At 41.7% G+C, this 27449-nt stretch overlaps 1 protein-coding gene and 1 long non-coding RNA gene across 2 annotated transcripts in view; both read right to left on the bottom strand.

The window, feature by feature from the left end:
• The window catches only part of LOC127947659 (C-Jun-amino-terminal kinase-interacting protein 3), a 144427-nt gene that overhangs the window by 52995 nt on the left and 63983 nt on the right, over nt 1-27449 (bottom strand). The window lies entirely within an intron of this gene.
• LOC127947733 (uncharacterized) lies at nt 6779-8663 on the bottom strand. The gene is made up of 4 exons (XR_008151530.1): nt 8159-8663; nt 8013-8062; nt 7522-7618; nt 6779-6843 (listed from the first exon to the last, which is right to left on the bottom strand). It is a non-coding gene; the product is annotated as an uncharacterized LOC127947733 (long non-coding RNA).

The raw sequence follows: 27449 nt of genomic DNA, 5'->3' as shown, positions 1-27449 counted from the left end.
GTTCGCGGTGACAACTGCATAAACCATTTAAACCATAACACAGAGTTAGCAGCCATGGTAACTACTGCATCACTGGTTATAACAGAATGAATAAAACTTAACTCACCGAAAGTACATGTGACGCCACAGAGGGTACATCCAGCTTGTAAAACCTGGCGATTGTGTTCTGGGAAGACCAGCCAGCAGCAAAACATAAATACTGGACAGACATACCTCTAGACCAGGCCCATCAGGAAGCATTTAATTGTCCTCGCAGAATGAGCTCTGATGTTGAGGGGATAATCCTTCCCCTGGCATTCAATAGCGTCCACGATCCAGTGAGAAAGTCTCTGTTTAGAAACAGCACGTCCCTTATTACATCCACCAAGCACACGAACAGCTGGTCCGACTGACGAAAGGCGGCTGAGCGATCCATATACATCCGTAAAACAGGGTCCCGGCGCTCTGAGTATCAGCGTCACGCAAGACTGACGGCTCAACAGATAAGACGGGCAGGGAAACAAAACGGTGTATTGAGTGACTTCGGAACGAAATCCGGTCTCGGCCGGAGAGTGACGTTACAGTCGCCAGGTCCGAAACCGATGCAATATCGTCCACCAAACGCAAAGCAGACTTCAGGGAAGCTCCTTAACCGCAATCGAAGCTAAGGGCTCGAACGGTAGTAAGAGATAGAGCCCTCAAAACTAGAGCTAAATCCCACGGCGGCACGGAGGGCGGCCATGATGTACACAATCTCCTTGCTCCCCTGAGAAAACTGATTACCAGAGCGTGCTTACCGATCGTTTGCCCGTCAACCGAGGAACGAAAAGCGGCAATATCGGTCACATACACCTTCAGCGTGGATGGTTTCAATCTCCCGCTATCCATACTGTGCTGTAGAAAGCGCAAAACATCCGACACGGGACAGGTCCCTGGGTCATTATAAATGTCCTCGCACCATTTTGTGAAAACTTCTGCGCGTAGCAGCTAATGTTTGATTGTGCTCTTGTCTCTGTAAGTGTGTTCAGCACTCGTGAGTGCAGAGCGTCCCACTTATTAGGGTCCCCGCAGTGGCCACACATGAACGTTCCACAGCTCGGGGCTGGGGTGCCATATTGTGCCGTTCGCCTGAGACTTTTTAGGTCCTGCCTGAGGGGGATTCGCCATGGGGGAGCCATCACTAACTCTCTCAAGTCCCCGAACCAGGGCTGATTTGGCCAGTTCGGGGCCACGAGTATAACTGACGCTCTCTCCTCCCTTATTTTGCACAACACAGGCAGAATCTTCACCGGAGGGAACGTGTAAGCCTGGCTTCGGGCATACGCGATGTCAGAGCATCTCCCAGCAGGGGGGGTGAGATAGTGAGAAGAACGTCTTACAGTGTGTGTTCTCGTTCGTGGCAAACAAATCCACTTCCTACCTCCCAAATCATTAGATCTGTTCCTGATCTGATTTATGTACGAGACCACAGACGTGTTGTCGGTTTGAATCAGTACATGTTGCCGCTCCAATTTTGACCGAAAGGCTTGCAGGGCTAAGGACACCGCTTCCAATTCCAAACGGTGTATGTGCCACCTTCTCTGTGACTCCGACCACAGGCCTGAGGCAGGTACGCCTAGACGCACTGCTCCCCAGCCTGAAGTAGACGCGTTCGTAGAGAAAAGAGCTCCTGGGCTGAACATATCCGGGCTATTCCACGGTCTCAGAGTGCTGACGCAACTGTGAATGACTGTATGTGCTTGTGGACCGAAGACCACGCCCTCGGCGGAACTCGAGTTACAGCCAAAACTGTAGCGGCCGCAATGTAGCAGACCCAGATGGCACACTGAAGAAGCCGCCGCCATCAGTCCCAGAAGCCTCTGAAATTCCCTCAGTGAAAACGACCTGCCCGGTCTGAAACAGCGCAGAGTCGATGAAATGCTCTAGAGAGAGATGGGCTCGCATCGCCATCGAGTCCAAACATATTCCCAGATGTTACAGTCCGACTCGTAAAAACACGCTCTGCATATTCACACGCAGTCCCAGCGTATCCAAACGGCGAAGCATTGTTTTCACGTGACTGATAGCACATCTCTTGAGTGGGCTAAAATCAGCCAATCATCCAGATAATTCAACATGCGCATTCTGCTCGATCTGAGGGGAAATTTCGCTCTCTCGCTCCCTCTCGAACATAATGAAAACTTCCTGTCACAGAACAGGGCGGTTTTGGGGCAAAGTCAGTGACGGGACCACGCTATTGAAGCGGGGAGGTCTGTGTTTGAATTGGAGAGAATATCCGTCGTGAATTATTCCCAGTATCCACGTTGAAACGCCCGGGATAGCCCTCCTACCGTCCATGAAATGACACCGCGGACGCGTTACCTCTACAGCCACTGATGGCTTATTTTGACCAGGGCCCCGCCCCCGCGAGGCTGGAAGCACTGGCGGGAGGGCGGGTCGCGTAGCGTAATGGTGTGACACTCTTGCGCCATCGAGAGGCCATTATAATCATGGGTTTTGGCTCTGCGCTGTTTGATACAGGGCGAGTGACACAATGTTGGGTGGAAGAATTTGGATACATGCTTCTATAGAAAAATTTTACTCACACAAACATCATTTAAACACATATAGCAATCGTCACCCATAGTGACATGGGGGACATGATGCATGTGTTTTTGTGGTGTTAGCACTCTGGCTCCCTCGCGAGACCATTATAATCATAGGTTGTGGCTCTGCACTGTTCTGAGACAGGGCGAGTGACACAGTGATGAGTGTAAGAGGAAGTAAAGCTCTTTTGTTGATTGTATACATGCTTTTATTGTGGAACTCACACAAACAGCATTTAAACAGACATAGCAATCGTCGCCCGAAGGAACATGGGGGACATGATGCACCTGAACATGGAGGGTGACACCATGTTTTTGTGGTGTTGGCTCTTTCGCTCCCTTGCGAGGCCATTATAATCATAGGTTGTGGCTCTGCACTGTTCAGAGACAGGACGAGTGACACAGTTTTGAGTGTAAGAGAAAGAAAAGGTCTTTTGTTGATTGTGTACATGCTTCTATTGTGGAACTCACACAAACAGCATTTAAACACACATAGCAATCGTCGCCCGAAGGAAATGGGGGACATGATGCATTTGAACATGGCGCTTGGGGACGGGGCCTCCCGCGCACTCACTCTTTCACTTTATCGGTCAGTCAGGGAGACGGCTCGGTGGCGAAGGATGGCTCGCTGGCTCTCTCGCAGCGCGGGGTCCTCAACCGACCCTGACGTTTCCTCCCAGGTTCTTACCACTGCTGGTTTCGGCCGAAACGAGCGTCCGGTATAGGAGCAGGGTGCCACGGCGGGCTATTTTAGCTGGTCTTAGAGCCTAACGAGGTCCATAAGAGCGGAACCTCGCAGATGAAGACTGGAGTGAGCGACGGGGCATCACGTGGATCATCGCCTTGGCGCGCTTTCTGCGTCTCTGAGAAAAGCTACATGACGTCACCAAAGAGGCAGGAGGGAGCAACTGGAACGTTTAGGAGCGTCCTATGGCCCGCGTCTTCCAGGACAGCTAGGGTAAGCCATAGGTGCCTGTAAGGACAACCATGAGCCCCATGAAACGGCTGAGCAGAGCGCTTAGTAGCCATCAGCGCGAGATCAGTTGCCGCGCGCAGATCCCTGATGACGTCAGCGCTACTGTGCCGCCGTCTACCCGAAACACCTTGAGTATTGCCCTGGCATGAAGAGCAGAAGCTGCCTTCCCTCAGAAGTATAGGCTTTGTCCGTCTAAGGGCCGTGAACCGCACGGCTTGGAAGTCAGGCTGTGGTCCGAACCAAATGCAGAGGGAGACGGGCACAGGTGCGCGGTAACAGTCTCCTCGACGGGGGGAGGGTTTCCGCACCGTCCACGTGCGTGAACATGGCCTGCGTAGCAGAGTGGGTGCGCGCCGATTGGGGTGCAGCCCAAGACTTCACCACGAGCTCTTGCATGCCTCAATTTTGTGAATATTGTATTGTGAATGAACCAAAATCTAACGATCCGGAAACAATTGCCAGGACACATTACCCGTGTATTATCTAGAACCTCAGTGTGAAAGCGGCTAAACTGAGCACTTGTATACTGTTGTTCTCTTATTTGTAGAATAGGATTTGTGCACCTCAGAATATGAAATGGTGTAACTGTTGTGTTGTGTTTGCTGGAGAGAATTAGTAAAAAAATTGTGACTTTAAATTTACAAATATGCAGGTGTAACTATTCATTACAACATTTCCACTGTCACAGGTGCTCAGGTTTGCTATAATAATACCTTCACAGAACATAATAGTAGTAGTTAGCTATTCATGCAAAGAAGTCAGTGTGGTGTACTGTAGGTACAGCTGTTCAGGCCAACATCTGATGTGCTGATCTCTTCAGCTGTCATCCCAGGAAACCTGCAATAAAAACAAAATCCATCATACATAACCAATATAACAGGGCTGTACAATCCTGTTCCTGGAGATCTACGTACCATCAGAATTCAGATCTGACCCTGATCCAACACACCCGTCTGTAACTGTCAACTGCTTTCAGTGATGTGCTTCGAAGTAGATTTGCTGGCAAGTTCCATCCTTAAAGTACATCGATAACACTGTATTTCTAGAGGATCGTTTAATAAAGTCACAATATTACTTTAATGGCATACAAACTTCACAATCGCAGGAAGCAGGAGGTGGGAACCGGCGGACAGTCAAACAAAGCTTTAATAATAAAATAAACACAAAACAGCATGCACAAACACAAAATAAAATCCAGGCCTGGTCCTCTCTCGTCCTTCACTGTCATCGCTCCTCTTTTGTATCCCCTCCGATCTCCTCCGTGGGACTCGAGACCGGTGAGTGGAGCAGGTGTCGCTCATTTCCAATCACTCCACCGAGTAGGATAAACTGACAAAAATGCCCAACTCAAGGTCTTGAGCTGGCCGCTCTGTAGGCTGTTTAAAAAACATACAAACTTGAATTTAACAAACATAAAATGTTCCAATCGTATTTCAGAATTAAATTTAAAAAGAACTCGAAATGAAATATGATCACTTTGCCATTAAAAACAAAAACTAAACTATTATAATGGCTGCAACAGCAGCTGTGTAATGAGGACAGCGACTCGGGAAGACAAATCTGGGTAGCCCCGGACCGGCCGTGTAAGTGTCTATATTAGTTACGTTGTTTCAATTAAAAGCTCCCCCTCGGTTTGGCGGGTTCTTATAAGTGCTACCTACTTTTTTCATGGGAGGTAGCAAAATCTGACAGGGTAGCAGAGATCAATAGAACACCTGTCCGGAGTGTTAAGTGCAGTGTGAGCACAGGGCAGAGGGGGAAGGGAGACAAAGTAAGAGGGTACCGCCAATAACTGTAGAACTGTGGACATGCTCATTTTTTTTTATAAAAATATGAAATAGGGTATTGTTATAAATACAGAGATGAAAATTAATGTTCAAATTAGTGCCGTCATTCAGGCTGTTCAAAATATGCTTTAGCACGTATTGTGTTTTATGATATTCTGTTTTAGCACGTAATGTGTTTTAAGGCTAATATTCATGTCTGAATTAATCTGTTCTAATCTTAAAAAAAAAAAAAAAGCTATGAATGTTCATGCTCATTTTAAAAATATAAATGTCATAGGCTCCTACAGACTTGTGAGCTGTTGATAATAGATGGACTGTTACGTTAATAAGTGCCGTCATTCGGTTATGTTATATTAATGTGTTTCAGCAATCATAAAACCAACAATTGGCTTGGGTTAGGAAAGACCTTCATATTAGACACTTTGTTATCACACAGATTGAAAGTCTGAATAGTCTCTCTCCCTCGCTCTCTTTATATGGGTGTGTGTTTATGCATGCGTGAGTGGGTGGGTGCATGGGCGGGAGGGGGGCAATTATCGACAACTAATTGTCTGAATGGACTGAGGTGGGGGAAGTGACGAGGTTTCGCTTAGAGCTCGAGGATCCAATGGCGTAATGAAGTTTTACTGACAAGCTCTTTTAAATACTTATCATTGGTTAAATATTTGTAAAACCCTCTGATTTAAAATAATAATAACGAATTATAATAGAGATATGAATTTTGGTCAATTTTTCATGGCACATATCTGTCTGTCATACGGAAACACCACCCCTGGAGGAGAAGGGATCCGCCAAAATGAGGTGCCGGATCCGATTTCGGAGGCCCTGCGCCTTATGTGTACACTGAGTTCCAAGATCTGTAAAAATGTTGTTGTGGGACTTTGGTAAGCGCTCCGCTTGATTGACTGTCGGAACATTTCCTGCTGACACAGGAACATAATATGTACACTACGTACGCTGGCAGCGATAAACCATGATGAGAGGGAACTCTGCATGTTTGATGACGAAAGCTGTTCAAAAGCTGTTGCCCAGCTGTTCAATTCAGAAACATAAGATTAAGACTTTGATGGATTTGTGGGAGAAGATTAATTTAAAAATAACGTCTGTATGAGTGTATTGTTAAATAATAGAATAAAGTTCAATTTAACTCACTGTTTTGAGACTGCGCCTTATAATCTGGTGCCCCTTATGGTGCAGAAGATAAAGTAAACAGGAGAGTAGATTAACGTCAGTGGATTTAAACTTAAAAATTGTTGTATACAGACGTGTGACATTTTATTTTGTGCTTTAGTTAAATATGAATCAATCGGTTCATGTGTGCTGCTTGAACGGAGGCGCTACAGCGATCTACAACACATTAAAACAGCACAAAACAGTATTTATTGTTTGAATTTCTTAAAAACAAAAAGGGGTCCAAATTTGAAAAATGAAAACTTGTTTCATACCAGAAGTGACCTTCTCTGTCTTCTTCTGTCTCTGTTGTCAGTTTCCTCCTTGGTCCACAATGTATTTTTCACTGTGTAAGAACAAGGTGTGTACTGTGAGAGCAGCATGGCTTGTCAGACATAGCAACAGTATTTAAGGAGGGTGGTTTTTTTTGCGAAGGGTCAGTTGATTGCTTAGATCAAATCATCACTTCAGTCTTTAGCGTCATATGATGCTCCAGAAATCATTATAATATGCTACTTTTTACCAAAGAAAAACTTCTGATAAATATGAATGTTAAAAAAATAGCTCTGTTTTATATTTTTTGTGTAAACTGTTTATAAGAGTATAGAGTTTATTTATTTTAAAGCTTGATTGTTATTTAGACCCCAAACCACTAAATGGTAATGTACATTTTTTAAAATAAATTCTTATTTTTATTCAGCAAGGACATATTAAATTAATCAAAAGTGAGGGTCAAGAAGAAATTTCTATTTATCAAAGAATTCTAACACATTCATATAATGAGCAGCACAACGGTTTTCAACATTGATGATAATCAGAATTGTTTCTGAGCAGTAAATCATCATATTAGATTGATTTCTGAAGACACTGTGACATATGTGACACTGAAGACTGCAGTAATGATGATGAAAATACAGCTGCACATCACAGAAATAAATTACATTTCACAGAAAACTGCTATTTTAAACTGTAATATTATTTCAGAAATCGGTAAGCATAGTATAAGTGTATGTTTGGGGTTAACCTGCTAGTCATATGGTTCCGTGTGCCTGGGAGATGTTGTTGGACAGGAGGCTTGCTCAGACTCTGGGATGCAGAAGGCCATCAAACACTAGAAGAATCTAGAAATATAACAAGCAATCTATCACAGAGCAAACAATATTCGGTATACAACGACAGTTTTATCACAAGGAACCAAGCTACTAGAAATGTAGAAAAGAGAAAGAATATGTATTTAATAAATTTCATGAACAGTTTTTATCAATATTTGTTTATCATTAGACGAAATCAAAATGAGTTTGAACTGTGATGCTGATGTAATGACGTCACTGATTAACGGTAACGCTATATTTATATGTATATTTAGGTTAAATAAAGCCTATTTTCAATCCTCCATTGAAAAATAATCAGCAAATATCTTACAGAACTGTCAATGCCTCTCATCTACACATAAATGTGTTATTAAAATCCCAAACTCTTCATAAAAGCTCAGTCTATGGAGTTAGCATACGTTACCTTCTCTGATAAGGATCCTCACGGACTTGTTCGAAAACACTAAACCATTTCTATGAAGTAAATTCAACAGATGCGGGTCAAATACAAGCAAGAGAGATGTCTGGAACAGTGGCATATGATGTGCAATTTTAATTTACTAAACTTACCGAAAGCAGTTAACACAGCAGCGAGAAACAGAGCTGCAGCTTGACAGTGTTGTTGTTGATTGCCCCGTTTCCATGGCAACTCCCTCCGCTCCAGTGTTTGAATCTGAAGGAACGCTACTCCAAGGTTCAGCGCGCGCTCGATAGCCGCATTTCCACTATCGGGCCAGTGCGAGCCAGGGCCTAAAGCGGGCCGGGCGGGGCTCATAGCCCCGGGCCAGTAGCACGAGGCCAGAATAGCGCAGGGTTTCCACAGTGGAGCTTGAAGCTCCGCTGCACGTCACTAAAACACGCCCTTTACACGCCTCTCAGAACAACGTCATGCAACCTCAAAATTTCACCAACAAAGAGAAGTTATCAGAAAACTAAGAAATAAGTCACTGGAACATGTGCGATCACAAAACGAACATGATAAAAGCGGCAGTTTGTTTGCATGCTTTGTTATATATTCAAATTCAAAAGCATCGATGTTTTAACTATAGAATACATGATGCATTGATCATATTGATTTAATTTATCAGGACTCAAAATTATTCACACATAAATACACTTATATCTATTTTATTTATTTATTTTTAACGCTCATGAAAATAGCCTGCTTGTTCATTCAAGTCTGTTTCTGTTTATTAGCCACAGTAGCGGTCACATTTAGAATGAATGATAATCTCTATTTTTGTAAGCTCCCGAACAAAAACATTATTATGCTATATTCTTTTATGATAGGCAACGTGAGAAAAACTCTCGAGACGACGCTTGTGACAGAAAATATAAGTTACTTAATAAATACACGACTGTGATAGAGAATAAGAAGCTGACGTCTGATTTCTTCAAGCGGTCATATTTTACTATGTTAACTATGGTAACATGTTTAGCGTGCATATCTTTTTCATCGCTTATAAATATTTCAGCCTTGTTTAGTGATTATAATCCACATTGGATCAAGTTATTTCAAACACTCGCTGCTGACTGAAAGAGAGTTTGGAGCTCGACTTATTTAAAAAAAAGTGTTTAATGCTGGTGTTAAAGCTGTTATCTTTCTGAAATGATCCGCAGTGCAGACTCTCTATTTTTATAAAAGCTCCCGAACAAAAATCATTATTATATTTTGATGATATGCAACGTGGAGCTAAACTCTTGAAACCAGACGACAGATAAAATGTTACTTAATAAATACACAATTGTGATGGAGAATAAGAAGCTGACGTCTGATTTCTCCAAGCAGTCATATTTACCATGTTTATATGGTAACGTTAATGTTTAGCGTGCATAGTCTTTTACATCGCTTATAAATATTTCTGCCTTGTTTAGTGATTATAATCCACATCGGATCAAGTTATTTCAAACACTTGCTGCTAACTAAGAGTGAGTTTTAAGCTCAACTTATTTTAAAACATATTTAATGCTGGTGTTAAAGCTGTTATCTTTCTGAAACGATCCGCGCTGACGCTCTCCAGACACGGAGAAACTCCGCCTTTGTTCATAACCCCTCCTCTAGCCCCAACTGGCCCGCTTTGGCCCAAGGATTTTGTCGGGCCGAAAAACCCTGGCCGTTGGCCCCGAGGAAGCCCCGGCGAGGCACGATCAAGCCCCGGAAGTGACAGTGGAAACGCGACTGGCCCTGGCACGCACTAGCACGCCCGGTCCTAGCCAAGGGGCAAGGAACTCGACCGGAAGTTGAAGTCGGGTGGGGGCTGCCATCTTTTAGCAGAACTTCACTTGCGTTAGCATTCCCATTGACTCCCATTCATTTTGGCGTCACTTTGACAGCGAATAACTTTACATCTGAGGCGTTTAAAGACTCTGTTTGTCCATTATTTATTTCTAAAGATACACGACAATGTATAAAGGGCTCCATTACCTTCTATGTTACATTATGGCCCCGTATAAACAGTTTTTGTAAAAAATAGGCTAACGATTGCGTCATAACCACTCGGCGCTCTGTCGCATTACCGTACAGACAGGTGGAGAAGCTCGCAGGCAATTAACTTAATATGGCGTACTGGCGTTACATTTTAAAATACTATACAAAATAATTAATCAGAATACTTACTCCTGCTCTCTCACGCCAAAGAACTCCCCGCTCAAGCTCGCCGTCTCTGCAAGATTAACGATGGCAGTTTGCACGCACAGCCACTTAGAAGATTTACATCTGGCAGACAGGTTGCTGACGTCGTCAAGCTTCGTTTGAGTCTGCGCGTCAGAAACGGAAGTGCTAAAAACCGCTAAAACTGGGCTTCATTTGTCTCAATTGAGTTCCAATGGGGTCGCTGTGTCCATTTCTTTTACTGTCTATGGTCCTAGCTCGATAGTGGAAACACGGCTATTGAGTGGAGCGCCGAAGTTATGACGTCACTTTGTAGGACAACCCGGAAGTAAGCGGCGCATGGGTTCCCTCGATCGAATCAAACAGCATGTCGTTTATGTACATAACCTTGGTTCCCTGAATAGATACAGTCGGCATCTAGTCATAGCTGGGGGCGTGGCCGGCGTGGGAGAAAACACTGCGAGCATCGTGTGTATCTGAATGGCAAAATGCACATATTGAGCACTCATTCCCAGAGACACGTAGTACAATTGTAGTCTCTTTTAACTTTAATATTCATATACACTAGTCCATATCGATATTTGATTCATTTTACAACCCTAATGTAGATGTATTCATTCAAAAATAGCCAAATTCCGTGACGTTCTGCTTTATACAAGTTCTATTTTTGACTGGATTCCGCGATTCAATCGTTTCGCAAACACAGACGGGGTGAATTTATGAATGAAAGTGTAAAAGTTCTGACACAAAACTAAGTTGTTATGTGTCCACACGCTTTTTTAAGTGGGTTTATGTTCGACACTAGGCTAATATTACATAGTTTTGCTTCAGGTAGAATGATAAGGCTAATTTATATATGCATGCCACTTTCTGAAACAACCTTACACAGTTTTGATAGCGTTAATAATGAACACGATGTTAATATAGCCTGCCTGTGATGAAATGCCGACTGCACACATAGCCTACACATGCTTAGTCTTGGATTTCCACAACTTCCCTTGATCATCCTCACAACTTATTGCTTGTAGCCATTTTGTCATCCTTTCCGGCTCTGTATGTTTATTAGGAAGGATGTAAAACTTCAATTCATAATTTGTTAGTTTATTGGAGGGACAGAAAACGACACAGCAACTCTTAGGCGTGATTGTCCCGTGTATTTAAATTGGCACCAAGGCAATGCTTCTTCTTCTTTGTTTTTAACGGCGGTTGGCAACCAGCTTTTGGTGCATTACCGCCACCTTCTGCTTCGGAGTGTGAATCAGACAATAGGCTTACAATCTAGTTTCCACATTAAAAAAAAAAAAATTAACACCTACACACAATCATTCATTACCCAACACACTTTCCCATATCCCTGTTTATCCTCATAATCTATTAAACAAACCTGTTTCCCTTAAGAAAGTTAACAATATTCTAACCTGTGCTCTGTCACCTATGCTCATCAGTCCTGATAAAGTTAATTCCTGAACCCCTAATTCCCTCAAATTATTCTCCATTATCACTCTCTGTTCCTCATACCTCCTACATCTTATAATTATGTGCTCCACTGACTCCTCTTCTTGACACCACTCACACAAGCCTGTCTCGTGTCTTCCTATCATTTTCAGGGATTTGTTTAGCGCACCGTGCCCCAACCTTAATCTTGTCACTACGGTTTCCTCTCTCCTGTACCCTCCACCTAACCTAGTTATTTTTACACTCTTTTGAATATTATATAAATGCCTTCCTTTCTCCTCTCTGTCCCATCTTTCTTGCCACATTTGGTTGGTTTTTTCCCAGATGATACTTTTGACCTCTGCTTTACTTATTTTAATTTGCATTTCTATATTTCCCTTCTTTAAAGCCTTCTTTGCCAATTCATCCACCTGCTCATTCCCTTTCACCCCTACATGTGCTGGAACCCACATAAATTGAACCTGTCCTCCTTGATTTGCTATCCTTGTTACTGATTGAAGGACTTCATATAACACATCCTGACGGCGTTTTGAGTGAAAAGACCTTAAACTCACTAGGACTGAGGATGAATCGGATAATATCAGCACCTTTTCTTGTCTTGTTTTTTCAACCCACCTTAAAGCAACTAATACTGATACCATTTCCACTGTGTAAACTCCTAAAAAATCTGACGTTCTTCTATTAATTCCTATTCCTTTAGCAGGAATTGCCACCCCATATCCTGTCACTCCTGTCTCAGGTTTCTTAGAACCATCTGTATATATATGTATGAATTCTTTATAATCTTTACTTATGTGATGCTTGAATGCACTTACCAAATCTATTTGATCTTTTCCTTTCTTCTTTAACTCTAATAAATACCAGTCAATATCAGGCCAAACAAGTACCCAAGGAGCCACCATCGGATATACAACTGCAGGGCTCATCTTCATATTAAATACTCCAAATTCTTTTGCTACCTCATTGCCTACTCGACTAAAATTATCTCGGTTATATCTTGCATTTTCCCATGTCTCCTGCAACACTACTTTTGTGGGGTGGAAATCATTATGTCCCTGCAAATTAGCCCAATAGTTTGTCATCAACTGTCTCCTTCTTAATGCTAACGGCATTTCTCCCATTTCTACCTGTAGTGCAGGTACTGGTGAAGTTTTAAAAGCACCACAACACACTCTTAATGCCTGTGCCTGAATCATATATAGTTTCTTTAATAAAGATTTGGCTGCTGACCCATAAGCTACACTACCATAATCCAACACAGATCTTATCAGTGCCACATATATTGTTTTTAATGCAGAGCAACTAGCTCCCCATTTCCTACCTGTCAAACATCTCATCACATTAATTACTTTTTTGCATTTTCCTTCTATTTTCTTTATATGATCTGCCCATGTTAACCGTGAATCGAAAATTACTCCCAAAAATTTGAATGTTCCAACCCTCTCTAATTCTTTCCCATACATATTTAACCTCATCCCTTCCTTAATTTGTTTCCTGGTGAAAAAGACTGTTTGTGTTTTTTCTATTGAGAACTTAAACCCCCAATCATATCACAACCTCATCAATTGCTCCTTGTACTTTCCTGATTGCATGCTCCATATTCCTTCCCCTTTTCCACCAACTCCGTCATCCGCAAACAAACCCTATATCCATTGGCACCTTTGTGAAGACATCATCAATCATGATGATAAAAAGTAGTGGGCTAATCACACTGCCTTGAGGCGTTCCATTGCCCACAGTGTACTGACTTGACATGTCTGACCCTATTCGTACTTCAATTTTCCTTTCCAACAGAAAATTCTTTATCCAATTAAAAACTCTTCCACCTACACGCATCAAGTGCAACTTTATTAACAATCCTTCCTTCCACATCATGTCATAAGCTTTTTCTATATAAAAAAACACAGTAATGACTGATTCCTTATTGGCCTGAGCCTTTCTTATTTCATTTTCTAGTCTTATCACCAAATCCATTGTACTCCTACCTTTCCTAAAACCACTTTGATAATTTGCTAGCTTTCCACTTTTTTCTAGTATATACGATAACCTTTCTGTTATCATCCTTTCCATAATTTTGCATACATTTGATGTTAATGCTATTGGCCTATAACTGGAGGGTTTAGAAGGATCCTTGCCAGGTTTCCTTATTGGAACGACTACTGCCTCTTTCCATGCATTCGGTAATCTTCCCTCCTCCCACACTCTATTATAAAGGTGCAGCAACTTTAAGAGTGCTCCTTTCCCTAGATGTTTTAGCATCACATACCATATCTGATCTTTTCCTGGAGATGTTGGTTTAGCTCTATTTATCGCTCTCATAAACTCTGCCATATTAAAAGGTTCATCAATTTTATCATCAGTTTTTCCCCTGCAGTCTAACACACCTGGATACATATCCATTGTTCTTTCCTTTCTCACTTTGCATACTTCTGACAGGTTATCTGAACTGTGAATTTTTACAAATGCTTTTGCCATTATCTCTGCCTTATCCTTATTAGAGATAGCTATTCCTTCCTCAGTAATTATAGCTGGAATTTCCCATTCCCTCCGTACTCCTCCCATCCTTTTTATCATTCCCCACACCTCTCCCACAGGTGTTGTTCTTCCTATTTCATTGCAAAATTCCCTCCAACTAGCCCTTTTTGCTTGACGTACTGTTCTTCTCACATTAGCCTGCGCCTTCTTATACTGAATCAAATGCTGCATGTTATGGGTGTTTTTTACTAGTTTAAATGCCCTATTCCTGTTTTTAACAGCCTGACGACACTCTTCTGTCCACCATGGTACCAGTTTTTTATTCCTCCTTTGTTTATTCTTGGGAATAGATCCATCTGCTGCCATGACTATTGCTGATGTTATTTGTTTGTTAATTTCTTCTATATTTCCAGAAATGTCTATCCGTAATAATGATTCCTCACTCAATTGCTGGAATTTTACCCAATCGGCTCTTCTAAAACCCCATTTATGTATTCCTTCACCTGGTCTTATTTCCACTCGCTCTCCCACTGAGCATGATACTGGGTAGTGATCGCTGCCCACTGTTGTATCGCTCCAAATATGCCAGTTACTTATTCCAGCCAAGGAATTAGACACTAAAGTAATATCTAATGCCGATTCATTTCCAGTTGTTATGTTTATTCTTGTTCCTCTTCCGTCATTCATACACACTAATTCCTTATCATCCATCAAATCTTCTATTACCCTTCCATTTACATCTGTATGTGAACCCCCCCATATTTTACTGTGAGCATTAAAATCTGCACACCATATTACTTTTTGTCTATTATTTCCTTGTATACTTAATAACTTATCAATTTCCAACCCTTTACAAGGATTATAGTAATTTATTATAACCACTTCCTCCCCTCTTTCCCACAATACTACCACAATGTATTCTAGATCCTCTCCCTTTTCTAGTACCCTATATGGAATATCTTGCTTAATAAATGTAGCACACCCTCCTCCTCCCCGTCCCCCATTATCTCTGTCATTCCTTATACCCATATATCCCTGAATCACAAACTCTAAATTTGGTTTTAACCAAGTTTCTTGGATACATAATACATCTGGATTTACTTTTCTGTCCTTGATGAAATGTTTGAATTCCTGGCCATTGGCCAGTAAGCTTCTAGCATTCCATTGTAAAATTAAAACCATTATTATAAACCAATACATGTTGCTTCCTGGCTTGACTGATTGGTAAGGTTCTCCCTCACTTCTTCCCATGTCAGTCCCACTAGTCCTAAATGATTTACTGCTGCTTTGACAACCAGCTGAATTTTATCATTTTTTGATTTAACTTCAGCTGTACTGTTTATCACTCCTGCAATAAACGTCACCAAGTCCTTTTTGTCCACATAAACCTTGTCTCTTGTACTTTGTAGTCGTTCTACTACCCCCAATTCTGCTTGATTTATGGTAATATTATCATGAATTCTTGACACTCTTGCTGCTTCTGCATAAGTGATCCTTTTTTCCACTCTTATTTTCTGGATTTTATTTTCCTGTCTCATCACCTCACACCCTCCATACGCCACATTATGGCTTCCTCCACAATTACAACATTTCGGTTGCACTCCTGTTCCACACTTTCCGTAGTCATGCTCGCCCCCACATCTTGCACATCTCTTCTTCTCTTTACAGTTATTGGCTATATGTCCAATCCTCTGGCAATTAAAACACCTCATTGGTTTTGGCACATACAGTCTCACTGGGTAGCTCATATAACCTAGGTATACCTTTTTTGGCATATTCTCCCCCTCAAATTCAATCAAAACCGTTTCACTATCCCTTTTCACTCATTCTCTTGTCGCTTTTAATCTTTGTGCACTCACTATTTCCCCCCCTTTAATATGTCTCTTAAGTTCTTCCATTCCTACATTCATTGGTATCCCTGAGATCACTCCTTTGCATCCTCCACCATTTCGTGCTCCCACCCTCCTTGTGTTTATCACTTTCAGTTTTCCAATCTCTTTTACTTTGAATGCTTTCTCAAGTTGAACTTCATTAGCACACTTGACCAACAAATTTCCATCATTTAGGACGTTTGCATATAAAATCTCCCCTATCTTACTTGCCAGATGTTTTGTTAATGCAAACGGGTTGATAATTTTCATGCTCTCTTGATCTTTATCAACGAATCTTATTATGACTATAAGATTATCATGTATTTCCTTCTTATTTTGCTCTTGTCCTTCTTCCTCACTTTCCGACCCGTCATCATTTTCATTTCTTATTCTTTTCAAGGCAATGCTTGCTTTCCCCCACGGGCTAAATTCACATCACGTGACGGGGCGTTCCCGGGGGCGTTCCCAGACCAACCGTCTGTGTTATGACGTTACTTTGTAGGCCAAAACGCGGAAGTGAGTTAGCTTTTTAGCACTACGGGTTCCCTCGCCCTAAAGTCTATGGGTTTTTTTAATGGGTTTTTGCTAAATCGCCTGAAATAAGGTCTGTGGTTAACAAAGCATCTAAATATTTTCACGTTTTGATCTATGACATAAAACACACCAGTTATAACCTGCTTGTGTTTTTTTTCTTTCTTTACTTTATTGTGTCTTAAAAACGGTGGTTGCTAACAAGTTGCTAAAAGGGACTACATCTTTTGGCAGGGACTTTAGACGTCATGAAATCTCTCACTAGCCCGCGTATATTTAGTCTTTTCAAGTTGTAGTTTTTACAAATATTATTGTACACAGAATTCTGTGATATTAAGGTAACCGATTACCAGTTCTTTATTTCTGTGGAGAGACTGTAGTTCGACAATGGTGTTTTGTTTTGTCCCGAGATGCAAGCACAAGTCGTCGAATGAAAGATGCTCATTAAGCTAAGCTCGGTAAGCTCACACAACGATGATTTCCATGTGAACATCGTATTTACTGCCTTAATTTGGCCACGACGAAAACTTTAATGGTGCGTATTGCTTAACACGCTATTGTTACTTTGTCGGTCAGATGGAGTTAAAAAGGCTAGCAAGAATAATCGTTTTTCATAAACGTTTTTCATAACCAAATCAACAGCTAAAATACCTTTGTCTTTCTCTTAAAATATCTAAATGATTGTTTATTTTTGTTTATTTTGCCACTGTTTAATAGATTAGATCCACTGCAGTTTTATTAAAGGCTAACATTACATCAAGAAATGTGTTTGTTTAAAATATTCAAAATAATACACATTTTCTATATATTTTTATCTGGTAATCCACAAGCCCCAATGTGAGAACCAGTGTAGTAAATTTTATCTCACATTCACATTACTGTGAGCTGACTGGAGTGTAGTTACAATAGTATACAAGTAGTATACAATAGTTTAACATTTAATTTTTGGTATTTGACAGACAGGCGACTTACAGTGCATTCAGGCTATACATATCAGCATGTTCTCTGGGAATTTAACTCGCAACCTTTTGCACAGTTAATAAAATGCTGTAATAACTGAGCCACAGAAACCTTACAGCAAGAGTTGTAGTAAACATCTTTATTTTCATAAAATAAGTAAACTGAAAACAAACTATATACTAATTGCAAAAACTGATAATTCACACAACAGGCCTCTACAGGGAAAGATGGCATTGTTGCTACAATGGGTGGTTGAACATTTCAGAGAGTATGAATGATCTTCCAAAATTTGTCCAGTGGGAACATCGTTTGTGGATAAAAACAAAACAGGGACATTTTTTTTCCCCCTGCAGGAAAATGACAGCTGCAGATGCGAGAATGGACACTGGGCTTCCGGTCATTTCGTCTATGGATAAATTCAAAATAAGCAATGTTAATTTTATGGAAGTTACACCTTTACAGATTAAAATTACAAAGTGGGGTGGGGGAAAATCACACAATAAAATATTTGTATTATATTAGAATGGAGATTTTCAGCATTTACATTAATATTTTTCATTGATCTGTCAAGGTTTATATAGCACTTTAAATATAGTTTACATTTACTACTAAAATGACAAAGATTAATATAATTGTTACCTAATGCCTTAACTAATGCTGTTTACAAATACAATCATATTATTATAAGTGGGTAAAAGCCAAGTTCACTAATATCAGGGTGCAGGACCCACCCTTTCTATAATTATATCCAAACAAGTTACAACAAGCCAATAAACCAGGTATTATTTTGAATATTTTAAACAAACACATTTCTCGACGTAACGTTAGCCCTTAGTAAAACTGCAGTGGATCTAATCTATTAAACATTAAACAAGGATTTTGATATTTTAAGAGAAAGTCAAAGGTATTTTAGCTGTTGATTTGGTTATGAAAAACGATTATTCTTGCTAGCCTTTTTAACTCCATCTGACCGTCAAAGTAACAATAGCGTGTTATACAATATGCACCATTAAAGTTTCGTCATGGCCACATTAAGGTAGTAAATACGGTGTTCACATGGAAATCATCGTTGTGTGAGCTTACCTTACGGCACGAACCCAGAGTCTCCGCTGGGTAACATCGGAAGGAAAACGATCATCTTTCAATCGACAACTTGTGCTTGCATCTCGGGACAAAACAAAACACCATTGTCGAACTACAGTCTCTCCACAGAAATAAAACTGCGGTCAAGCCAGCCGCCAAGTAATAGGTTACCTTAATATCACATAATTCTGTGTACAATAATATTTGTAAAAACTACAATTTGAAAAGACTACATATAAAACGTTATGTATATTAACTGAAAGGTAAACTTCTAAGAACGTGGGGCTGAAACGCGGGCTAGTGAGAGATTTCATGTTTGTCATGATGACGTCTAAAGTCCCCGCTAAAGGATGTAGTCCATTTTAGCAACTTGTTAGCAACCACCGTTTTTAAGACACAATAAAGTTTTAAAAAATCACAAGCAGGTTATAACTGGTGTGTTTTATGTCATAGATCAAAACGTGAAAATATTTAGATGCTTTGTTAACCACAGACCTTATTTCAGGCGATTTAGCAAAAACCCATTAAAAAACCCATAGATTTTAGGCTGAGGGAACCCGTATTGCTAAAATACTAACTCACTTCTGCGTTTTGGCCTACAAAGTAACGTTATAACTTCGGCACTCTATTAAAACACGCAGAATTTACAGAAACACTCAACCCCCGATTAGCCCATTGTCTGCTTGTGTGTGTATACTATGAGACCTATCTAATAGTTTACTTGACCCTCTAACACTTGCACTCTCTATTTGTTTTCTCACCACTTGTTTCCTTAAAAAAAAGAAAAAAAAAATCCACTTCAGACTTTAAGTAATTAGCCTATAATATTCAGTGGCAGACGGACAACCCACGAGGCTATATAAAATAATTAATAAAACTACATTACACACTACACTTTTTCTTGGTGTGAGAGTGCACGCGCAGATCTCCGATTCCTCTGATCAAGTTTCAACCTCTATCAGACGTTATGATTTCGATCAGATGCGTCGGCTGTGTCGGTTGATGAGTCAACATGATATCGACGTTGAATCTATGCTTTATTTTCCACTAAATAACGTTCTGATGTTCGGACCAAATAGTGAACGTTGATTTAACATCGAAATTTGATCGACAATCGATACTGACCTTTTCAACCAAAAATCGACGTTGAATCAATGTCTGCTTGCCATCTGGGAAGGTAGATGTTAAATATTATCATCATTAACAACAATAAAACTAAATACATTTCAACTACATGCAACTCTACATGCCAATGCCAGCCAAGATGGCAAAGGAGGGCGGGGCCTCGCCACTATATAATGTGCCTACGCCATGTCTCATTCCTGTCTCTCAGGAAACCGAGGTTACAACAGTAACCGGAGACGTTCCCTCTCGGGAACGGTCTCTCGACATGGCATTTACACCTTGGAGACTGTATAGAACAACACAATGGGAAAAGAAAAATAAAAGGCTCAGCCTCGGTCGAGCTACCATGAATAATTCTTGTATACACTAAAATTAATCCCCAGCCAATCAGATATGACCCTTCGAGGGATTGGATATAGATTCCCATGGGGGGATCCAATCAGGTTACTTAAAATCCATGTCTGACGACACATGTCTGAGAGAGATGCAGCCCAATCGCTATACATATATGACACAGTCCTGTGAACACATACAAGCGTATAGCAAAACAGTGCAACAAGCATTAGAAAGGAAATGCTGGGCACAATATTACACACATAGGGAATGGGCGTATAAAGGCGTTACAGTCACCTTTATCAATCAATCACCTTTATTTATATAGTGCTTTAAACAAAATGCATTGCGTCAAAGCACTGAACAACATTCATTTGGAAAACAGTGTCTCAATAATGCAAAATGATAGTTAAAGGCAGTTCATCATTGAATTCAGTTATGTCATCTCTGTTCAGTTTAAATAGTGTCTGTGCATTTATTTGCAATCAAGTCAATGATATCGCTGTAGATGAAGTGACCCCAACTAAACAAGCCAGAGGCGACAGCGGCAAGGAACCGAAACTCCATCGGTGACAGAATGGAGAAAAAAACCTTGGGAGAAACCAGGCTCAGTTAGGGGGCCAGTTCTCCTCTGATCAGACAAAACCAGTAGTTCAATTCCAGGCTTTAGCAAAGTCAGATTGTGCAGAAGAATCATCTGTTTCCTGTGGTCTTGTCCTGGTGCTCCTCTGAGACAAGGTCTTTACAGGGGATCTGTATCTGGGGCTCTAGTTGTCCTGGTCTCCGCTGTCTTTCTGGGCAGTAGAGGTCCTTTCTAGGTGCTGATCCACCATCTGGTCTGGATACGTACTGGATCCGGGCGACTGCAGTGACCCTCTGATCTGGATACAGACTGGATCAGGTGGCCACGGTGACCTCGGAACAAGAGAGAAACAGACAAATATTAGCGTAGATGCCATTCTTCTAATGATGTAGCAAGTACATAGGGTGTTATGTGAAGTGTTTCCGGTTCCGGTTTACCTAATTAATGCAGCCTAAAAATCCTTTAACGGATTTGGATATTAAAAGCATATTAGTATGTTATGTGTATGCCAGGTTAAAGAGATGGGTCTTTAATATAGATGTCTGCCTCCCGAACAATGTTAGGTAGATTATTCCAGAGTTTAGGCGCCAAATAGGAAAAGGATCTGCCGCCCGCAGTTGATTTTGATATTCTAGGTATTTATCAAATTGCCTGAGTTTTGAGAACGTAGCGGACGTAGTGGAGTATAATGTAAAAGGAGCTCATTCAAATACTGAGGTGCTAAACCATTCAGGGCTTTATAAGTAATAAGCAATATTTTAAAATCTATACGATGTTTGATAGGGAGCCAGTGCAGTGTGGACAGGACCGGGCTAATATGGTCATACTTCCTGGTCCTAGTAAGAACTCCTGCTGCTGCATTTTGGACTAGCTGTAGTTTGTTTACTAAGCGTGCAGAACAACCACCCAACAAAGCATTACAATAGTCTAACCTCGAAGTCATAAATGCATGGATTAACATTTCTGCATTTGACATTTAGAGCATAGGCCATAATTTAGATATATTTTTGAGATGGAAAAATTAAGTTTTACAAATGCTAGAAACGTGGCTTTCTAAGGAAAGATTGCGATCAAGTAGCACACCTAGGTTCCTAACTGATGACGAAGAATTGACAGAGCAACCATCAAGTTTTAGACAGTGTTCTAGGTTATTACAAGCAGAGTTTTTAGGCCCTATATTTAACACCTCTGTTTTTTCTGAATTTAGCAGTAAGAAATTACTCGTCATCCAATTTTTATATCGACTATGCATTCCATTAGTTTTTCAAATTGGTGTGTTTCACCGGGCTGCGAGGAAATATAGAGCTGAGTATCATCAGCATAACAGTGAAAGCTAACACCATGTTTCCTGATGATATCTCCCAAGGGTAACATATAAAGCGTGAAGAGTAGCGGCGCTAGTACTGAGCCTTGAGGTACTCCATACTGCACTTGTGATCGATATGATACATCTTCATTCACTGCTACGAACTGATGGCGGTCATATTAGTACGATTTAAACCATGCTAATGCACTTCAACTGATGCGAACAAAGTGTTCAAGTCTATGCAAAAGAATGCTGTGGTCAATTGTGTCAAACGCAGCACTAAGATCCAATAAAACTAATAGGGAGATACACCCACGATCAGATGATAAGAGCAGATCATTTGTAACTCTAAGGAGAGCAGTCTCACTACTATGATACGGTCTAAATCCTGACTGGAAATTCTCACATATACCATTTTTCTCTAAGAAGGAATATAATTGTGAGGATACCACCTTTTCTAGTATCTTGGACAGAAAAGGGAGATTCGAGATTGGTCTATAATTAACAAGTTCTTTGGGGTCAAGTTGTGGTTTTTTATGAGAGGCTTAATAACAGCCAGTTTGAAGGTTTTGGGGACATATCCTAATGACAATGAGGAATTAATAATAGTCAGAAGAGGACCTATGACTTCTGGAAGCACCTCTTTTAGGAGCTTAGATGGTATAGGGTCTAACATACATGTTGTTGGTTTAGATGATTTAACAAGTTTATACAATTCTTCCTCTCCTATAGTAGAGAATGAGTGGAACTGTTCCTCAGGGGGTCTATAGTGCACTGTCTGATGTGATACTGTAGCTGACGGCTGAATGGTTGCAATTTTATCTCTAATAGTATTGATTTTAGAAGTAAAGTAGTTCATAAAGTCATTACTGTTGTGGTGTTGGGAAATGTCAACACTTGTTGAGGCTTTATTTTTCGTTAATTTAACCACTGTATTGAATAAATACCTGGGGTTATGTTTGTTTTCTTCTAAAAGAGAAGAAAAGTAATCAGATCTAGCAGTTTTTAATGCTTTTCTGTAGGATATGCTACTTTCCCGCCAAGCAATACGAAATACCTCTAGTTTTGTTTTCCTCCAGCTGCGCTCCATTTTTCGGGCTGCTCTCTTTAGGGTGCGAGTATGCTCATTATACCATGGTGTCAAACTGTTTTCCTTAACCTTCCTTAAGCGTAAAGGAGCAACTGTATTTAAAGTGCTAGAAAAGAGAGAGTCCATAGTTTCTGTTACATCATCAAGTTGTTCTGAGGTTTTGGATATGCTAAGGAATTTGGATACATCAGGAAGATAACTTAAAAAGCATTCTTTTGTGGTAGAAGTGATGGTTCTTCGATACTTGTAACAAGAAGTAGAATTTACAATTTTGGCTATATGAAGTTTGCACAGAACTAAATAATGATCTGAGATATCATCACTTGGCTGAATAATTTCAACACTATCAACATCAATTCCATGTGACAGTATTAAATCTAGAATATGATTTCGACAATTAGTAGGTCCTGAAACATGTTGTCTAACCCCAATAGAGTTCAGAATGTCTATAAATGCTGATCCCAATGCATCTTTTTCATTATCGACATGGATATTAAAATCACCAACTATTAAAACTTTATCTGCAACCAAAACTAACTAGGATGTAAAATCACCAAACTCTTTAATAAAGTCTGTATGGTGGCCTGATGGCCTGTATACAGTAGCCAGTACAAACATAACAGGGGATTTATCATTAACATTGGTTTCTCTGGATAATGTTATATGAAGCACCATTACTTCAAACGAGTTATACTTGAAGCCTTCCCTCTGAGAAATCCTGAGAACGTTGTTATAAATTGAAGCAACTCCTCCCCCTTTGCCTTTTAGACGCGGCTCATGTTTATAACAGTAATCTTGGGTGGTGGACTCATTTAAAATAATGTAATCATCAGGTTTTAGCCAAGTTTCTGTCAAACAGAGCACATCTATATTATGATCAGTTATCATATTATTTACAAAAAGTGTTTTCGTAGAAATGGATCTGATATCCAATAAGCCAAGCTTTATCATTTGTTTATCCATATTGCATTTGTTTTTTGTTTGTTGAACCTCAATTAAATTGTTAGCCTTAACTTGGTTTGGACGTTTTTTGTATTTTCTAGTTCGGGGAAAAGACACAGTCTCTATAGTGTGATATCTAGGTGAAAGAGTCTCTATGTGCTGAGAATTAACTGACCTCTGTGACGGGAGGCAGCTAGCAGACGGTCGGTTTAGCCAGTCTGTCTGCTTCCTGACCTGGGCCCCAGTTAGTCAAGTATAAACACTAAGACTATTTGCCATATTTCTAGAGAGAAGAGTGGCACCACCCCAGGAGGGATGAAGACCATCTCTTTTAAACAGGTCAGGTCTGCCCCAAAAACATGTCCAATTGTCTATGAAACCTATGTTATTCTGTGGGCACCACTTAGACATCCAGCCATTGAGTGATGACAATCTGCTATGCATCTCGTCACCACGGTAAGCAGGGAGGGGACCAGAGCATATTACAGTGTCTGACATCATGCTTGCAAGTTCACACACCTCTTTAAAGTTATTTTTAGTGATCTCCGACTGGCGAAGTCGAACATCATTAGCGCCGGCATGAATAACAATCTTACTGTATTTACGTTTAGCATTAGCCAGCACTTTTAAATTTGCCAAGATGTCAGGCGCTCTGGCTCCCGGTAAACATTTGACTATGGTGGCTGGTGTCTCTATATTCACGTTCCGTACAATAGAATCACCAATAACTAGAGCACTTTCATCAGGTTTCTCAGTGGGTGCATCACTGAGTGGGGAGAACCTGTTTAATGTTTTGATCGGAACAGAAGAGCGGTGTTTTGACCCACGACTATGCTGCCTCATCGTCACCCAGTTGCCCTACTGCAGGGGCTCTGTTGCCGGAACCGGACAATGTACAGGAATCCCTGAGCTATACGCATCCAAAGTCGTATCTAGAGCCCTAACATTCTTACTGTCCTCAATTAAAGTTTGGATGCGTGTCTCTAATTCTGAAATCTTCTCTGTCAGCCTAACTATTTCCCCTGCATTTATCACATGTGAATCCCTCATCAGCGACAGAGATAGATAAACTGTACATGTGGCAAGAGGTGCAAATAACGATAGCAGGCGAAGCCATTACTCACCGTGCTTGATGAAATATTCTTACTGCGTTTGTTTGATGAACTTGTGAAAAACTGCAGCATGAGAGAGGAGAAGAGAGGAGAGGAGAAAAGAAAACGCTAATGACAAGCTAACGAGTGCTAACGCTTTGCAGGTGTACTGCACTCACGGAAAAGTGAACGATCAAAGTTAATCTGATAAGATTGATCGATAATATCAGAAATATGGTGTGAATTAAGTTATATTTTACAACTTAATAAAAAAAATAAAAAAAAACAGACAGTGATAGTAAGAAAGATTACAGAGAAAAAAAATTAAATAAAAACAGCTACACGGAGCTACAATTAGCTACAGAAGGCCAACAGGAAGTAGAGAAAACACTGTCCAACAGCGACACCAACAGGCGATTACAGAAGTCCGAACTGTCTGAACTTCTCCCTACAGGACCTGGTCGAAACTACCAGAGCAGTCAAGCGGCTAGTGGTTGCAGGAAGAACCACGGGCCGTACTCACCGATATGAGGCTAATGACTGAACGTCCAAGTTGTAGAATCTGGCAAAGGTATTCTGCAAAGACCATCCAGCCGCCATACAAATATCTTTGATAGAAACTCCCTTAGTCCACGCCCACGAGGAGGCAACAGCCCTTGTCAAATGGGCTCGAACACCAATAGAACATTCCATACCATGGCTAGAATATGCCAAGGCAATAGTGTCGACCACCCAATGTGACAGCCGTTGTTTAGAGACAGGCTGTCCTCTGGCGCTGCTTCCGAAACATACAAACAGCTGCTCGGATAACCAAACGCAGCCGTGCGGTTGATATAGAGTCGTAAAGACTCGGGGCGATGTCCAATGAAGTCTCCGATTCTGGAGAGAAGGCAGAAAGAGCCACCACTTGACAGCAGCGCGGTTTTGAGCGTGAGCTCCTTCAAGCCGAACAGACGGCTCCAGATCTGGTGCTGATGCAGTGGAAGTAGCCGGGGGTCGCTTCAACGGCCGGTTTGAAGCAGATGAGGATCTACTGTGCACAGAAGGCTGTGCTGCAGCCCGGCGCGGCAGGAAGTGACTCATCGCCCTAGAGCGTTTCTGTGCCCCTGAGAAATGCTATGCGATAACCTCGACTGCATTTCCAAATAGGCCAGATGGAGATATAGGAGCGTTGAGCAGCGCCCTCCTGTCCGCATCCTTCAGCACTGTGAGAGTCAGCCACAGGTGCCAGTAGAGCACGTCAATGTAGCCCATGCTCCACCCGATCACCTGGGCCGTCTTCTTTGTGGCTTTGAGCATGAAATCCGTTGCTGCCCGTCAATCTTTAAATGTCTTTGGATCTGCCCCACCCTCATCCAGGCTGTGCCTGAAAAACTTGGAGCACTGCCATCGTGTGCAGAGCTGAAATTGCTTCTCCCGAGGCCGCATACGCTTTGTCCGCGACATGTGTGGTCAAACGGCAGGGCATTGACGGCAGCGTAGCACCTGTCTGAGGCAGAGGAGGGGCTGAGGTGCGCAGCGAATGATTCTTCGACGGGCGGAATGCGCGTATATACACGGGCTTCCGCTCCGTCGACTTTCGGGAAAATTTCTGACCCACCAGCGTGAGCGCGAGCCAATTGGGGCGCAGCCCACTCCTTAGCGACCTCGTCATGCAGGTTTGGGAGGAATGGGGCTCGTTTCCTCGGAGCAGCAGCTCGGCGGCCCGAGTAAAGGAACCAATAATACAGCTTGCTCTAAGCTGGTTCGTCGGGGGATTCCCACTCCAAGCCTAGATTGCTCACGGCCTTAGTGAGAATCCGGACGAGTTAATCCTGGAACACAGCGTGTCCCTCCACTTCAGAGCGCTCCTCTGGAGAGTGAGCCCAGTCCTTCTCGGATGTCATTAGGGACAGTGCTCGTCAAAATCGTTGTCCCCCGCCGCACCGAACGAATTTAATCTCCGATGCTCCAGCGGCAGGTTGAAGATTCTCTTCCAAGCACATTGGAGAGAGGGGGGGGAGGTGAATTGCACCATTCCGTGCGGTCGCCCACTTGGGGCTGTCGTCTCACCAGCGGCTCGCTGGCGGTGGTGGGACATTGCCGAGAGAAATCACTGAGGGCGATATTCCTCCGGGCCCTAAGCACCCGCACTGAGAATTCCTCGCAGTGTGGGCAGCCTGACCTGGTGAGCGCTACCTCCGCATGGGAGAGACCCAGGCAACGGATGCAGAACTCGTGGGTGTACGGGGCCTCGATAGGGGCCTTCTCAACAGTTGTCTCCGTAGGATAATGAAAGAGGAAGATTCTGAGTCTATGCCGCCAACACAGCACATTATATAGTGGCGAGGCCCCGCCCTCATTTGCCGTCTTGGCTGGCATTGGCCAGTGAGAGTTGCAACTTCACTGGCGTTTTTCAATAGGAT

Source organism: Carassius gibelio, chromosome A3 (assembly GCF_023724105.1).
Source record: "Carassius gibelio isolate Cgi1373 ecotype wild population from Czech Republic chromosome A3, carGib1.2-hapl.c, whole genome shotgun sequence".
NCBI lineage: Eukaryota > Metazoa > Chordata > Actinopteri > Cypriniformes > Cyprinidae > Carassius > Carassius gibelio.
This window is presented reverse-complemented; position numbering and strand designations above follow the sequence as displayed.